We start from the raw sequence: 16,273 nt of genomic DNA on the forward strand, positions 1-16,273 counted from the left end.
TGGGGTAGTAGGAATTTATATCATTTAATTTAATTAAAATCACATTCTGAGTTTCTTCAAACAGCCAATAGTAAGACACACAAATATAGTCCAACACCACAGAGGCATTTAATTTCCTCTGAGCCCAATATAAATGCAGTAATTTCCTGACTATTCATAATTGAAATGACAGAGAAATTTAATGGATGTGTGGGTTGTAGCTGAAACAAGAGCATTAATGTGAACAGCATCGAGACAATGGGGCCATTTAGCAAATTGTTTCCACTATTTAATTAACATGATTTTTATTAATGTTGTCCTTTTAACTCTGTGGTCGAGCTGCCACATCCTCACAGTTCTGTCCAAGGAATTGTCTTTTCAAAAATCCGGGTGATTCCCACCTCCTGCAGACCTGCTTTGTGTCCACTCTCTTTCTGGAATCAAACAGCAGGATATGCTGTAAAAAGTAATAAAAGATTCTGTCATTAAAAGTCTACATTCAAAAATTAATGACATTTGTGGGGTTTGAACCTGGAGCCTTGGTACCATTGTGCCTCATTAGAGTACCATGTGAGAGTTTCCTACTCTAAGTTCCACTGAAGCAGAGCAGCGGGGACAAACGAATGAATGAAGCAGTTTCTACTTCCAGTGCGTTTGTATAGCAGGTGCTCCTAGTTCTGTTGAGGTTTATTGTTTGTGGACTTTGTTACTAGACCCTAAAATATATAAACTGATGTGCTGCTGTCCATCACTTAACCAGTATAAAGGTGGAATTTGGTAAAACTCATTTGAGTTCTGCAAATCCTGTTACTCACCAGCCTCACTCAACACCAATCCAGCTTAGTCCATCACTGAAAACTGCAGCAAAATACTGCAAACTACCCAGCTTGGCATGCACTTACTGTCCTGAGTAACCTTTGATTAACATGATTTCTTTGTTGTCAAAGGCAAATATCTTGTTATCTATATGAAATAAAATGATATCTGGAGCAACAGGTCCAGTGTTTGATATTTTTTTTAATTCTACAAATAATTAGGAAATTGCATTTAAATATTTTTAATCCACACCAGTGAATCACACATTCACATTTTGCCAGGGTGTACCTTACCCTGACAGATCCTTTGTGTGCCAAAGTAGATGCAGAAACAGTGCATGATTGCAGATTTTTGTTGGGTTGGGATTGATGTCATTAAATGAAGGTCCCAAATCATTTCAACACTAATCATAGCTTTTACTTTGCACAGATACATCAGTAGGTGTCTTGAATCCTTTTAGCATTATTATTAGTAGTGGTAGTAGGAAGTATTATTCAAAGAGTGATATCTTGATATCGTCTAATTGGAATTTTTAGTTTTAGTTTAGTTTTTTAGTTTGTAATGGGGCCCATTTGCAAGCAAAAAATTATATTTTGTGTCAGGGCTGATGGAACGGACTCATGCACAGACTCAAAAATCAGGCAAAACAGTCTATATTTACAAAGTACCAGGTGAACTATATACAAAGTGGGGGGAAGTTCGTGTCTCCAGGGATCCAGAGCAGGTGGGAGAAAACACACACTCCACACTTGCTCCTCAATCCTTTCGCTGCACAGGCTCCACTCCTGTACTCTGATACACTCCACGCAAACTGGTTACACTCCTCGGCTCACACTCACACTCAGGCATCCAGGAAAACTCAGGAACAGGTTTTGGGAAATCTATTTACAGACAGATGGAATAATTACAACTGTGGATTTAGTTACTAGTTATTTACTTACTGAGAAACACAAGAGATTGCTTTAGCCAGGGTTACACTAACATGAGTCAATACAATGGCACTGAGAAGCTCCAACCAGGCAGGGAGGAGACAGGAGAGAAAGAGAGTGAGAGCAGAATCAAAACAAAAAGGCATGTAGCCTCACTGAGCCAGCCGGGTAGACACAGTGACCATGACATTTTGTTTCCATGGAGTCAGACTTTCTCATAGTTTTTACACTGGTCTAGCTCTCAAGGCTTGGTCCTTTGGGCATTGGCTGCATTTTCATCTAGTCTTATCTGTCCATTTTCAGATTAATGTTTTGTGTTTGTTAAAACCAGTGATGGGAATAACGGCGTTACAAGTAACAGCGTTACTTTTTTCAGTAACTAGTAATCTAACTAATTACTATTCCTATCGCTACAACGCCGTTACAGTTACTAACAAGAAAATGCGGCCCGTTACTATTTTTCACCAAACAGACAGTTGAAGCTGTGTTCAGCTTACCGCATCTTGTATCAGTTACACGGAAGTAGCTGACTACGTAAGTAATCTGGACGCTACAGCTTTAAGCAGCTGCGCGCGCTTCCGCGGACGGTAATCGCAATCACTGTCTAGACCAGGGGTCAGCAACCTTTAACACCCAAAGAGCCATTTGGACGGGATTTCCACACAAAAGAAAACACTGGGAGCCGCAAATACTTTTTGACATCTAAAATGCAGATTAAGACTGTATATATTGTTTTTTTTTTTTACCTTTAAGCTTTGTGTGAACAACAAAGGTGTGTTGCTTAAATCCATGAAGTGCTACAGAGAAAATTACTTTTTTATTTATGTAATTAACACATTTTGAACTCTTAAAGAAATATAACAAAAGGAAAGACACCCAGCTGAACTAAAATGATCCATGTAGCAAACAAAAACTGTTGTGAGCCGCCACCCTTATATCGCCTTTGGGCTTTTGGAGCCTTGACCTGGCTTTTAAAAATAATTTGGGAAAAAAAGCACTATGCTGCTAAAAAAATTGATATTTGCAAAATTCAGCCTAAATATGTATTTTACCTGGTTACTGTGTGTGGCGGGGCGTGGTCTGCAGCGCCGCTGTAGGGGAGGCGGACGCACCTGAGTGGCACCCGCAATCACGCCTCGCCGCCTTAACGTCTGTGCTATCTGTGCTGGTATGTGTCGAGCTGTGAGCTTTAACACCGGCTGTATGTGTCAGCAACTGTGTGTGAAAAGTGGTCAATAAAGAGATGCTGAAAAGCCTGTTCATGCAAACATCGTCGGGTCTGCCGTGATATGTTTACAATGGGACTTCTGCTCCTGAACCTCTGCGCACAGCGTCTGGAAATCGGGGCTGTACGAAGTGACTTTCATCTTTATGCAGGACTGTAAGCTGTCGTCTGTGAGGCGCGAACGGTGTTTGTTTTTAGCATAGTTCACGGTGGAGCTCCTGACATAATGTGGATCCAAAGATCCATAATTGGCCTATGGGCACCTGGGGTTGAAAGTCTCGATAAAGGCACGGCGTTTCGGCGGGTACACCGGCTTCTGCAAGTGCGACGCTTATTTTGAGCGATCAAAAAATATAATTTTATATTTATATTTCAACATCACAATAATCTTCCAATTTAGAACTACAAGTTTAAAAAAGAATTAACATTAATAAAATACACTTCAGCTAATTACTTAAAAAAATAATTTATTTTCCCAAACCACGCGGAGCCGCACTATAAGGACTAAAGAGCTGCATGCGGCTCCGGAGCCGCAGGTTGCTGACCCCTGGTCTAGCACAAGAGCTGGAGCTAAGGGGGCAAAACAATCGCATGAGTGCTGCTGTTTGACTGAGGAAGAATAAAGTAGTCGTGGTAAGCCAATCACATGACCACTTAAAGACAAAGCACCAAGGTGACATATACCAGTTTATAAATTGTGTTGATAGGCCACATAAAACCAGAGTCATGATAACAGTATATTCGCGGCGTTTTTTCCTCAATAGTTTCATCACGTTTACTGTCTAAGGACACCGCAGCAAGCACTCTGTGCTTATGAGCAAAAAAAAAAAAAAAAAAAACAGGGGAAGTTTTAGGAGTGACGGCGAGAGAGAGAGAGCGAGTTTTGAGATGTGAGAGATTTGTGACGATTAGCGTGTTTGCAGTGTGTAGTTAATGTGTTGTCTTGTGTAGTTAGTGTGTAGTGTTGTGGATAGTTTTGTGTTGTGTGTCAGAACAATGAGGCGACTGCTGTCTCCAGGTAAAAACAGGAGTGATACACCTGCTGCTGTCAGACCTGCAGGTATCAGGCTGTGATGTTCTCCTTTATAGTGGACAGAAATTATTGTTTTGGAGTGGCACAAATAATTTGTTTGGCATCTTACTGAATGCAGAACAGCTGATTGTTCTGTAAATAAAAGGTAAATGGATACAAATAACTTTGTTGTTTGCAAAACTTGTGCATAGGATTTTAAAATTGACCATTTATATTTGCTTTTAAAGTTATGAAATAAGATTCATTAAACATGTCTGTGGTTGTTACAGTAAAAAAAAAAACTTTACTACTCTGATTTTATGTTTTTTGTCTGATTTTTGATCAATTGTGTTAATACAGTACATCAAAATGAAAACATAACTGTAAATTCAGACACGTGAGGTTGTGCTGAAAAGAATGATACCAAACAAGGCAAAGTAAATAGTTTTTAAAGGAAAAATGTGGAGGGAAAATCAAAAGTAGTTACAAATGGCCAATTATACCCTGGACCCCAGAGGGTTAAACGTGTTTTTTAAAGTAACGCAATAGTTACTTTTCAAGTAATTAATTACTTTTAGAATATTGTAACTCAGTTACTAACTCAGTTACTTTTTTGAAGACGTAACTAGTAACTATAATTAATTACTTTTTCAAAGTAATTTGCCCAACACTGGTTAAAACACTTGACACAGACCTATGAATCATTCATGCACCTAACTCAAATGATGAACCGGTTTTATCAAAGATCCCATTTTAATCTTTATTTGTTACCAGCAACCTGTTGCAAAAATACAATCTGTTCACATTTCTATGAAAATAGCCAAAGACAACACAAAATGTGGTATTGCTCAGGATGGTGTGCAGGGCATCTTTAAAAGATTTTGATAGCCATGTTTGTAACAAAAAAAAAAGATCTGAGAGAGGACCAGAAAGATCCATCTGGCCTTGCATGAAGGTGGTCATACCAAATACTGACTTTCAAGGTCATTAGAATTGTACACAGTCTGTTTCTGCCTTATATGGTGTGTTTCGATTCATGTATACAGTGAGGAGATTCAAAGGAATTCAGAATGAAAGGCTCAACAACCTGGACGTCTACGGTAAGCATGAATCGTTTCTCAAGATTGTTGTATTTAATAGAATTCTATTAGCACACGTGCTATTTATTATGATAAAAGCTTCTTATTCTCACTTTAGGTATCTATGACTTTCCATTATGGCAACATGAAGGCAGAGCTGCCCAGAATGTCCAGCAACAAGATTGAAATTCCATACGAGTGCAAGTCGAAATGCTTGAACATGTTTTTGCAAGCTTACAGTGATAAAGTGCTTGAGCCCAGAACACTGAGAGCGTTGGAGAGAGAAAGGATGTTTTCAGTGGAGGAGGTAGACAGAGGAGGGAATGTGATTCAGTGCTGAGAAACTGATGCGAGCTCATCCCTTTCGTTGAAGGGATGAGTATTTAGCCCACAGTGAGATAGGGAGGAATTGTAATGCGGCAGACTGACTTGATAATCTACATATGTAGGATAAGCTTTACAAAAGCCAAGAAAAGTGTTGAATGGGTGGTATGATTCTGAGCTTTAAACGCAGAGTAACCAAAGCTAAATTTTATGCAGCATATAACATGCTGTGTGAGCTAATTCAGTGGGATTTGCGGGATAAATGCAACACATTACACATGAAACTGCCATTGATTTGTTTCTGGAAAACTAAAAAGGAACCATCTGGTTAGTCTCAGTGGGGGAAAAAGGCATCAGCATTGTCATACTAAAAAACTGATGCTAAATATAACTACATTTGGAAGCAGTGATTTTGTGGAGGGAACACTGCTCTTAAGCCCATTTCCATGAGATGTCTGTGGGTTGACGGTACCTGCAGAAGCTTTAGATCAACAAGTTTTTCTTACATTTTAATCCACGAAGGTCAAGCTGACCCCTCATATTTCTCCTCCTCTGAATACACTTTAGCTTATGCAAGGTCAAAAAATGCACAAAAACACAACATAAAGAGCTTCCATGTCATGTAAGCTACAGCAAGGTTGGGGAAAAGTGTCACTCTGCTCGGACCCTAGTACCACTGACTCTAATTAACCATTGCTAATGTAACCTTGCCCAGTATCTGTTGTATCTATGTTGCAGGTTTAAACGTTGTTTGTTCTTTTGTTATGAGTCTCCATGTTAGACTATTATTTTAGAGGCATCCCCCCTCCACATCATGTCCGACATTACTAGGTTTAGACCCAAGGGGCACCTCTGGAGATGGAAAATAAAACCAATGACAAAGGAGTTAAAAACTGCAGTTCCTCAAGGCTGGCTCCATAAAAGAGTCAATCCGCAAAGATTAGGTATTTTCAGCTGCTCTCTAATTCCCCAAAGGGTCACCACAGCAGATGGACCCACATGTTGCATAGACTCCTGGGTTGAAAGTGGCAACTAACAACACATTTAAAAACAAAAAAAAAACCATATTTACAGCCTGATGCAAAAGATTGCTTTGGGTTTTGGATAGCTTGCACTTTCATTTATGATGTCATGTCTGACATCACTAGGTTAGACCCGAGGGGCAACCCCTTGGAGCTGCAAAACAAAACCAATGACGAAAGGGTAAACACAGGAGTTGTTCGAAAATGGCTCCAAAAGGGAGTCACTCCCCACAGACTACCTTTTGGTTTTTTTTTAAATATTAGAAATAATTTTCCTACCATAGTTAGCCTTTCCTAGGAGTTTTTCAGTTATGTAAACTAACTCACTGAGTGTCATTTGATTCTCTATTAATATTGTTTTGTACTGTAGGTATACTGGCTTTGCACAAATACCGGCTGAAACTAATCGAATGTGAACTAAACATCCGATGCATAGTCAGTTGCCTTTTGTTTTCAACTATTAGAGGTAATTTGGGTGTTCTTTTGTATTAGTTTGAGTTTCCCAAGTAAATGCTGGAAACTCTATTATTATTAAACTATAATCCACTCAACCAAATGGAATATTTTCAATGCAGTAGAGTACAATGAAAACAATATGACGAAAATAAAAGAACTACCAATGTTAAAAAAAATTAAGCCTGGAAGATATTTATAATGCATTTATGTCCTAACCCTGTGAGCGCTCAGTCATCATATTCTGACCCTAACCGCATATGTTGCAAACAGCCAAAACAGACTTTGTGGAAAAAAATGTGAATGTTTTTGATGTGTCTCACTTCTTCACCATCATGAACACAGGATGGACATCACTCTTCCACCTAAACACGAACATTTCACCATGTTTAACTCCGGACCCAACCTGGCCAAAGGAGATCCTGAGAGAGAACAAAGGACGCGACCCTAAGCGACGGCCTCGAGGTAAAAGAGCCGGCATCAGGAACAGGCTACAGGCTCGCGCACACTGCGCACCCATGCCCAGTATCCTGCTAGCCAATGTTCAATACATCGAGAACAAGCTTGATGACCTCAGAGCCAGAATCAAGTTCCAGAGAGACATTCTGCAACCTCCTCTGCTTCACCGAGACTTGGCTGAACCCAGCGATACCAGACCACGCCGTGCAGCCGACGGGGTTCTTTTCGGTTTACCGCATGGACAGGACAATGGAGTCGGGGAAGAAAAGAGGTGGTGGAGTGTGTTTGATGGTGAACAACAGATGGTGCGACAGCACAAACATCTCCCCACTCACACGCTCTTGCTCGCCCAATCTGGAACTTTTGATCGTTAAATGTCGCCCTTTCTATCTCCCTCGGGAATTCACTGCGGTCATTGCCTGCACTGTTTACAGGGAGTGCAGAATTATTAGGCAAGTTGTATTTTTGAGGAATAATTTTATTATTGAACAACAACCATGTTCTCAATGAACCCAAAAAACTCATTAATATCAAAGCTGAATGTTTTTGGAAGTAGTTTTTAGTTTGTTTTTAGTTTTAGCTATTTTAGGGGGATATCTGTGTGTGCAGGTGACTATTACTGTGCATAATTATTAGGCAACTTAACAAAAAACAAATATATACCCATTTCAATTATTTATTTTTACCAGTGAAACCAATATAACATCTCCACATTCACAAATATACATTTCTGACATTCAAAAACAAAACAAAAACAAATCAGCGACCAATATAGCCACCTTTCATTGCAAGGACACTCAAAAGCCTGCCATCCATGGATTCTGTCAGTGTTTTGATCTGTTCACCATCAACATTGCGTGCAGCAGCAACCACAGCCTCCCAGACACTGTTCAGAGAGGTGTACTGTTTTCCCTCCTTGTAAATCTCACATTTGATGATGGACCACAGGTTCTCAATGGGGTTCAGATCAGGTGAACAAGGTGGCCATGTCATTAGTTTTTCTTCTTTTATACCCTTTCTTGCCAGCCACGCTGTGGAGTACTTGGACGCGTGTGATGGAGCATTGTCCTGCATGAAAATCATGTTTTTCTTGAAGGATGCAGACTTCTTCCTGTACCACTGCTTGAACAAGGTGTCTTCCAGAAACTGGCAGTAGGACTGGGAGTTGAGCTTGACTCCATCCTCAACCCGAAAAGGCCCCACAAGCTCATCTTTGATGATACCAGCCCAAACCAGTACTCCACCTCCACCTTGCTGGCGTCTGAGTCGGACTGGAGCTCTCTGCCCTTTACCAATCCAGCCACGGGCCCATCCATCTGGCCCATCAAGACTCACTCTCATTTCATCAGTCCATAAAACCTTAGAAGAATCAGTCTTGAGATATTTCTTGGCCCAGTCTTGACGTTTCAGCTTGTGTGTCTTGTTCAGTGGTGGTCGTCTTTCAGCCTTTCTTACCTTGACCATGTCTCTGAGTATTGCACACCTTGTGCTTTTGGGCACTCCAGTGATGTTGCAGCTCTGAAATATGGCCAAACTGGTGGCAAGTGGCATCTTGGCAGCTGCACGCTTGACTTTTCTCAGTTCATGGGCAGTTATTTTGCGCCTTGGGTTTTCCACACGCTTCTTGCGACCCTGTTGACTATTTTGAATGAAACGCTTGATTGTTCGATGATCACGCTTCAGAAGCTTTGTAATTTTGAGACTGCTGCATCCCTCTGCAAGATATCTCACTATTTTTGACTTTTCTGAGCCTGTCAAGTCCTTCTTTTGACCCATTTTGCCAAAGGAAAGGAAGTTGCCTAATAATTATGCACACCTGATATAGGGTGTTGATGTCATTAGACCACACCCCTTCTCATTACAGAGATTCACATCACCTAATATGCTTAATTGGTAGTAGGCTTTCGAGCCTATACAGCTTGGAGTAAGACAACATGCATGAAGAGGATGATGTGGACAAAATACTCATTTGCCTAATAATTCTGCACTCCCTGTACATTCCACCTCACGCGGACTCGAACACTGCCTTATGTGAGCTACATGAGGCTCAAACACATCAACAAACACTTCACCAAGATGCCGCACTCATTGTTATGGGAGATTTTAACAGAGTGAATCTCAAACGGACATTTCACAACCTTCACCAGCAAATCAACTGCCCCACCCGGGGCACTAGGACATTAGACCACTGCTACACCCCGTTCAAGAACTGTTACAAGGCTCAGCCCCTGCCGGCATTTGGAAAATCGGACCATGCCGCCATCTTCCTCATGCCTGCTTACAAACAAAGGCTAAAGCAGCAACCACCAATCAGGAGGGAGGTCGCTCGCTGGACGGACCAATCAGTGGCCGCGCTGCAGAGAATGGACTCTTCTCACTGTTGAGGTCTGGGAAGCGCTTCCGCTCCCTTAAGGCCAAAACAGAGAGAATGAGGAGGAGCTTCTTCCCCCAGGCTATTCGGGCCCTGAACCAGGTGTAGGGCTGGACTCTCCCACACACGTCACTATAAGACTGGACTCTCACACACGCACCACCACACATTTCCTATAATCCTATAATTCCTATAATTTATAATCTTTATAATCTCTTCTGCTATTTGCACATTCATTACTGTAAATTCCTAAGTTAATTTGTAAATTTTGTAGTAAACTGTAAATTGTAAATATTGTAAAACTTTTTCTTCTGTCATTTAATGGTCGGGCATTGTACAGCTACAAGCATTTCACCCCCATGTCATACTGTGTATGGTTGTGTGTGTGTGACAAATAAAATTTGAATTTGATTTGAATTTAATCACATTTTGTGTATGTAGCTAGAGACCCGACAAATGCATAGTAGTTCAAAGGCAGAGAAGCCGCAGGCGTTCATGTGCTGTGGACGCAATTTTAATTCATGTCTGCACCTTCAGACTCAAGACGTGAAGCATCATACCTTTGTTTTATTATCTGAGAAGGGAAAGGGAAACACAAAGGAAAGAGATGTGACTGGTATCTGAATAAAATGTCATCCTCTTCCTGTTCACCTGAAGACACGAAATATAAATAAACTATGCATAAACATGTAATAACTTACTCTCAGATTAGATTAGATCAGATTAAACATGCAACCCCTCTCTGTACAACTCAGTGCACAAGAGTCAGCTAACAGCAAGAACAACAACATTAGCTGGTCAACACAAAGCCAGCTAATGTTAGGCTTGAGTGTCCTAAAAATCAAACTTTCCCTCCTTTCACTTTTCTCTCTGATAAGCAGTTTGATTGTAGTCGCACATCTTATCAGAGTTTATTGCATGTCTGAGTCCAACAATGTTATATGCACTTCAAATAAAGTTTTTCAACACGTGCTAACTCAGGCTACCAGTAGCTAACAGTGGCAAAAACAAGTTCAGGATGTCCACAACACCTCAGCTTGCTAGCTGGGTACAGAATATTGAATTGGCACATATCTGTTTTTAGCATGTTGCTATTATTATTATATTCTAATAATAAAGTGGTAACAAAAGTGTTCTTTTTTACATAAACAGTAGTAGAAACACATCATTATGGGGTACAATCTAAATGTAATATTTTTGGTCTGATCTAATCTTGGCTGACTAAAAGAAGCAGCAGAATTCAGTCGACTGAGATCTAGTGGTGAAAACTTTATACATTATGTCTTTAAGCATGTCTTTGAGTTTTTCCGACTGTATTTTTCATAGCACAATGAAAAGAAAACAAGTAAACTGGAAGAAAGACCAGAAGACCAGAGGGAAGACATGTAGTAAAAGATTTGGGGATAGATTTAAACCATGTCCTCTGCAATAGTCATGCAGCATATGGATTGCCTGTTCAACACAATGAGCTAAACAGGCAACTCTAGAACAAGCAATTTAATTTTTTTAAAAAGACAAAACAATCACCGATGATAACACGGTCGGTTAATTTATTGCTACTGTTGTCTGTTTGCCAAGGTGTTTGACAAAAGAGAGCCTTTTGAGAGAACCAGAGAGGGGTCTTGAACCAACTGCCCCCATCTGTAAACCGACACTCTCTGCAGGTAGATGGGCAGCCAACAGCCTGCCAACACACTAATACTGCTGAACCATAATTTCCACATTAGATCTCAGAGGGTTAAAGCTGTACCAGTCAATATTTTCTTGGTAACAATTACATTCAAAGTCAAAGAGGAAGCTCACACAAAAGAACAGATGTGGACATTCTTTTAGTGTTTTTCAGCTTACTGTTTCGGCTCATCCGCAGCTACTGTTTCCTTCCCCATGTACGTGTTTTTCTCAAATTCAGCTGTATTATCTCTTGATGCAGACAGTTTTCATGCTTCCACTCACTTTACTGCTCTCAGCTGTGGTGACTATAGTGTTATGTCTATGTTCATACACCAAACTCTCCTGTTTTGCACTTAAAACACTGGTGTTACACATTTCTCCCCTGTTCAAAAGCTGCCTACCACCACCTCCTCTTTCTGAGTGTGTGTGAGGTAGTGTGTGGGTTAAATAATGCATGTAGCACCTTGCAGGACCCTCATGACATTAAAAGTGCTTTGTAGTGAGTGTCCAAGCCCACATTCTCACAGTGAATACTATTAGTATTAGTAATACCAATAGCATTTATACTAAATAGTAATCATTTCACTGTAGTGGTAAGGAACATTTTAAATGGGATTTAGTCATTTCGTGTTAGAATTATAACAAAACCGAATTGACAGACATCAACAACAATGCAGTGGCGTTATTTGGGGGTGTCCAAATTCATAGGCTGCATCCTCCTGGGGCTGCATTTGTAGGCCGATTACGTCACAGCGACGCATTCAAGGCTGTCCACATTCTTAGACTCTTCTTTTCCCCAGATTTGAAGGATGGGTCGGGTGCATCCTTCGTGGCCCACCATATCCCAGAATTCATAGCGCAGCCCAGCCAATTCCAGTTTCCAACAATCGCGGTAGCTATCTAGTTTTAATAGTTAATAGTTTTAATATTACTCTAAGTAGTATTACTAATAAACCTTTAACATATTTTCAGAGGAGAATGTAGCTGTGTAAACTTCAAATATCTGCTCGGTTTATCAAGATATCACATATTTGCAAAAGTGCTCCAACGTTTTCGGAGACGTCTGTTACCCACCAGCTCGATAGCTGACCGGGTGGTCAAGGTTCACTAGAGCCAGCAAGAACAGCAAACTCCCGGCACATCGTTTTCAAACCCCTCGCGGTCTTTCGCTACTCAGGTTATACATGATATATAAGTCACTTAGATAACTTAAAAATGTTATTGTTTGGCTTTTTGCAATGTTTGGTTTGTTCCTGAGTAAATCGGTTTGGCAGATTACAGCTGAACAAACTTCAAACGGAAAACTGATTAAACAGAAGTGTGAGATAATAGAGAATTTACACCAGTGTCCTGATATATTTTACATAGCAAGGAGCAGACGGCTGAGTTTATTAAACTCCACCGAGACAGCTGGTGACGCAAATCTGAAGGCTGAAGGCCACTCCACAGCCACTCACTTCTGGCCGACCCGGCCTTCGCGGTCTACATGGGCCGGGCCCACCGAAGGCCGGGTCCTCAGGAGGATGCAGCCTATGAATTTGGACATGGCTTTTGGCTTCTTCTCATGTGACCTTTGACCCTTTTCAGGTCAATCAAGAATGATTTGTCACATGATCCTAAAACCAAAAACTCCCTCTCACATTTTTATTTACTGTGTGACCTATATCATGGGTTGAAATTTGATATTTGTGCTATTATAGAAATTTAAAAGACACCCAAAAAAGCAGAGAGTGTTTTTAAGCTTTGGCACTTCATTAATTTTCTGTGCACCTGTAAAACGTTTTAGAAGATCACAGTTTACCTTAAAGTTAAGTTAAAGTTATTTAATGAAATATGGGAAAAGTTAAAAAAAAAAAAAAAAGTCCAAATATTGAAAGGCTGGAAAAACCAGCCTGCTATAGTGGGGAATAATGAATATGTTGGTTTCTTTCAAACCCCTTCTTCTGTACAGAGTCAATGCTTACAAAGGAAGAGAGGCTGGTTGGTCTGTGGTTCATTCTGCAGCAAGATCATTACTCTAAATGTTGGAGAAACACACAGTCTGTGGCTGAGCTGTACTGGGAGAAATTGGACAGCAGGGTGAAAGCAAAGTCCAAAACATTCATTTCCAATTTCATTGCTGTTTGCCAAAAGCATGTTCGGCTGTTCAATACAGAGATGCTCCCTTATTCACTCGGGGTTGCCACAGCATGTAATAACATTCTTTTTTAACTTGCATTTAAGATGTAGCGTTCAGCAGTTCTTCTATACCAAAAAAATGCTCTTTGTTATAAAACTCAAAAATAGTTGTATACTTTTTTCTACAAAGAGTCACTTTAATGCCCAGCAACTCAAAGGCAACCAGCTGTGAATAACAGATAAACGAAAAAACATCCAAAGCATCAAATATTTGCGAGTATATGACCTGCTGTGTTTAGAGTTGTCTTTGGAAATGTTTTTTCCTTCAGCTGCAGGGGCTCTCTGTCTTTGAACCGCAGTCGCCTGGCTGACAAAACTGCGACGAGGTTTCTAAAACGGGACTGTTATGCCGAGGTGGCCAGTGTAGCAGCGGCTGATGCATCAGTGCACCGATGCCAAAGGACACCTTGACAAAACCGTGCTACATCACAGCCCAGTGACTAACTTGACTGGCCTCAGACCTTTCAGCTTGTTGGGGTCATTGTCTTCCTGCTGAATAAACTGCTCTGAAAAATGTGACCCACTTGCAGAAGTGTGGGCCACGTATTCTCTCCTGTGTGTGTGTTTTTTAAACTGATCTGTTGTTACCTGCTTTTTTCTCTTCCATAGTCAGTCCTCTGAATCTTCAGATAGGTGTTCACCTTCTGGTTTGAAGGCAATCTCGACATATAGAAAGAAATGATAAACATTTCCACATTTATGTGAACATTTTTTTAAAGCCCCTCGGCTTATTTAACTCATTAGTTAAATTTATTTTGCACATGGATAAAAAGCTGCAGGAGAAGTTTGCCTTCAGTGCTTTCTGATGAGAAGGGTTCTGTAAAATGAAGGTTTTAAAATGTTGCACTAGACTCAAACTATGATCTTTTTCCCAAAGTCATCAAGATAGTTTTGTGCCTTTAAAGCCATTAAGGCAAGCCTCACCGCCAGCAGAAAACGGGGACATAAGACACGAATGGCTCATAAACAATGATTTTAAAAAAAAGAGCAAAAACAAGTTTTTAAATCCATCTTCACTCTAGTGTTAAATTACTGTTGAAGAAATCTCAGAGGTGTTAGAGGCCCTGAACTTTCCGATTTAGGATAACACATAACATACAAAGTACAGAAGCATATAAGCAAACAGAGAAGCACAGGCTGTCCTGTGCCTTTTAAAGAGTGATTTACTGATCCAATACAAAATATCCACATCACCAGATTATTGCAAAAATAACCAAATGTTCTTGTTTATCATTAAAGCTAATGAAGTGTACCAAAAGCATTTCACAAACACATGATGAGAAGAACTAAAAATGATTTCTCCCTCCATTAGTTCTGCTCATTTCTCTGGATAAAATGATCTTCATGGCTCCTGCTGCTGCTGCTGCTGCACTAGTTTATGTGTTTGGCAGATTTAGTTCTTTGTGATGGAAGCTATGTGCTTCCGCTTTTGCTGTTTTTTTATTGTGTAAAATATTACTCGGAGATTAACAGTCTCAGCTCTGATCCTCCAACAGATCCTCCAATCCACCGCCAATCAAAGCTTAAAGAAAATCACATTTCATCACAGGGTCTTTGTCCCATTTAAAACAATCCTTTTGTCTGTCAGATGAAAGACTCTACCAGCTGGAAACAGCTTTCTTAAATGTGTTGACAAGGCATTTTGCCTTTATGGAGAAGGATTTAACATTTTCAGTGATTCTGCAAATGCTTTAAATAATGTAAAGTTTTTCTTTTTAAAGGCACTATCTGCTTAACTACATTGAGCAACTCATGTGGTGTTATTATTATGGAGAAACAGCACGCTCCGGTGGATATATGAGGTACCTTCTCTCTACTGCCTACTAAGCAACACATGTATAGTGACTCATTTTACCTTTAAGATATATATATACACAAATTATAGCCTAACTATGTTTACACCTATTAGCTTTTGGACTTACTTTCTGAGAGTCTTCCATTTTGGTTGTCCTGGTCTTGTTGAGAGGGTGGAGCTGGGAAATTGGAAGGGTTGGTTTTGGCTGAGAGCCCAACTATGTCATCCACACCCAGATGTTGACTTTTAAGTTGCAAGGTACACAAACCCTTAATTTACAAAATTATGACTAGTTAGTAGTGGGAAAAGACTAGTAGTAGTGAAGACTTGAAATGTGAAGTAGTAAGGAAAAATTTAATTATAAATCACGTTAGCAACTAGCTAAACATAACTACCTTTATCTGCTTTACATACCTGTGAGCTGACTGCCCAAGCTTTCATAACTTATGTTCATCAAATGACAAACAAGCAGTCCCTCTCAGTTGAGCAGATAACAGTGTCAGTGGTAACACATGTCAAAAGGGACATTTCTATCAGGTTTATCAGTACTGTTGGCATTTTAGTCAGAGATCTTGCACTGCCTCATTCTAAATCACATGGGTACGGAAGAGGATTAGGGCCACTGGGAAGAAAAGCCTCAGAATTCTGACTTTTTTCTCAGATTTTTTTTCCAGTGGCCCTAATCCTCTTCCGTACATGGGTCCCTGTGAAACCTCTGTTTTTAAATTTGTGATTACAGTCACTCTGTACAATAGCTAGTTAGCTTTGTTACAGTTAACTTGCCAAGTAAAAGGGTTTAGCTACTGGTATGTGATTTTATGATTCAGGGAACAGTATCATATGAGTGTGATTAACATCACATCCACTGGCTGGTGTGTAAATATAATTCTGATTTCATAAGATCTTTGAATGGTCCTGTTTTCTAATTCAGGACATTTTTCTTTGTCAAATATAAATAAT

At 40.1% G+C, this 16,273-nt stretch overlaps 1 long non-coding RNA gene across 1 annotated transcript; it reads right to left on the bottom strand.

Moving 5' to 3' along the window:
* Positions 1-15,921, bottom strand: LOC120722592. The gene is made up of 3 exons (XR_005693541.1): positions 15,441-15,921; positions 14,107-14,178; positions 1-436 (listed from the first exon to the last, which is right to left on the bottom strand). It is a non-coding gene; the product is annotated as an uncharacterized LOC120722592 (long non-coding RNA).
* Between the last annotated feature and the right edge of the window lie 352 nt (positions 15,922-16,273).

The sequence above is a fragment of the Simochromis diagramma genome, unplaced genomic scaffold, assembly GCF_900408965.1.
Source record: "Simochromis diagramma unplaced genomic scaffold, fSimDia1.1 OVJJ01000649.1, whole genome shotgun sequence".
Classification (NCBI taxonomy): domain Eukaryota; kingdom Metazoa; phylum Chordata; class Actinopteri; order Cichliformes; family Cichlidae; genus Simochromis; species Simochromis diagramma.